Source organism: Microtus ochrogaster, unplaced genomic scaffold, assembly GCF_000317375.1.
Source record: "Microtus ochrogaster isolate Prairie Vole_2 unplaced genomic scaffold, MicOch1.0 UNK14, whole genome shotgun sequence".
Lineage (NCBI taxonomy): Eukaryota > Metazoa > Chordata > Mammalia > Rodentia > Cricetidae > Microtus > Microtus ochrogaster.
Window position 1 is genome coordinate 1,335,411 of NW_004949112.1, and position 1,439 is coordinate 1,336,849.

The window sequence follows — 1,439 nt, forward strand, 5'->3', positions numbered from 1 at the left end:
TTCCTGCTCCCCTAAGATACCACTGAATATCCACCCCTAACCCCATCTCTGCAATGGAGACCGTTCCTGCTCCCCTAAAGATGCCATTAAATATGTGACCTTCAATGACCTAAGTCACATTACATTGCTCTCTAGCTTAAAATCCTTTGGTAGCTTGTTACTGCTCAGAATAAAATCTAGACTCCTGACCCTCAAGATCCTCCCGCTTGCCGAGGCCTCCCAACTTCAGCAGGCACCTCCTGGCTGCTCTTCCTTGTCTTTGGGATTGTTTATTTTTATTTGTTTTACTTAAAATTTTAAAAAAAATTATGGGGCTGGAACAATGGCTGAGCAGTTAAGAGCACTGGCTGTGTATCCAGAAGGCCTGGGTTTGATGGCACATGGCAGCCCACAACTGTAACCCCAGGCTCAGGAGATGTAACACCTCCGGTTGTTATTAGTGACATTTGATGTGTGCTGTGAATACCATTGGCTAATAAAGAAACTGCTTTGAGCCTATAACAGAGCAAGGCAGAACAGAGCTAGGCAGGGAAAACTAAACTGAATGCTGGGAGAAAGAAGGCAGAGCCAGGGAGAAGCCATGGAGTTGCTGCCAGAGACAGACATGCCGAAACTTTGCCAGTAAGCCACAGCCACATGGCGATACACAGATTAATGGAGATGGGTTAGTTTAGGATATAAGAGTTAGCCAGAAATACGCTTAAGCTATTGCCCAAACAGTGTTGCAAATAATCTAGCTTCTGTGTGGTTATTTCGGGAGTCTGGGCAGCTGGGAACACATCCTGTCATAGCTCCTCTCTGTGCATCACCAGCACCAGCACGGCTCCTGAACGGAGGCGATCGTCAACTGGAGTGTACAGCTACAAGGGCTGACCAGGTCGTCACAGCTGTCTGAAAGTCCCACCTGGGACCACCAGCCACACACTGAAACCTCCCCTCAGAGAGCAAAGCCAAGTGGCAGCTGGGGCTTCTCCACAACTGTTTGGTTTGTAAAAAGGAAGTGAGAAATACCAGCATATGCTGGTAATAACCCAGGAACCTCTCTTACATCGTGGGGCATTAACTGGCTTTAGCCCTAATATTTCAAGGTAAGTCCTGCTATTATTCTCATTTGAACAAACTGAGGGCCCAAAGAACCCACTCCCGGGCAGGTATACTCCAGCCCCTCTCCTTTACTACCCAGAATCCTCCAGGTGGCCCATTTGGCTGATGCACACTGAGTTCTCCTCCCTGGGGTAGCCCTAGGGGAATTCAAGTACAGCACACAAAAGCAGGCCTACTGCAGTTTATCTGTTCCATGACATCTGAGTTAGTTTATATTTATATTTATTCTATGTGTGTTAGTGGTTTTGTTATTCTCTCTCTCTCTCTCTCTCTCTCTCTCTCTCTCTCTCTCTGTGTGTGTGTGTGTGTGTGTGTGTGTGTGTGTGTGTGTGTGT

The 1,439-nt window shown here is 47.2% G+C and overlaps 1 protein-coding gene across 1 annotated transcript in view; it reads right to left on the bottom strand.

Annotated features, from left to right (window-relative positions):
- Positions 1-1,439, bottom strand: part of Kdelr1 (KDEL endoplasmic reticulum protein retention receptor 1) — an 8,869-nt gene that overhangs the window by 2,424 nt on the left and 5,006 nt on the right. The gene's annotated exons all lie outside the window — the stretch shown is intronic.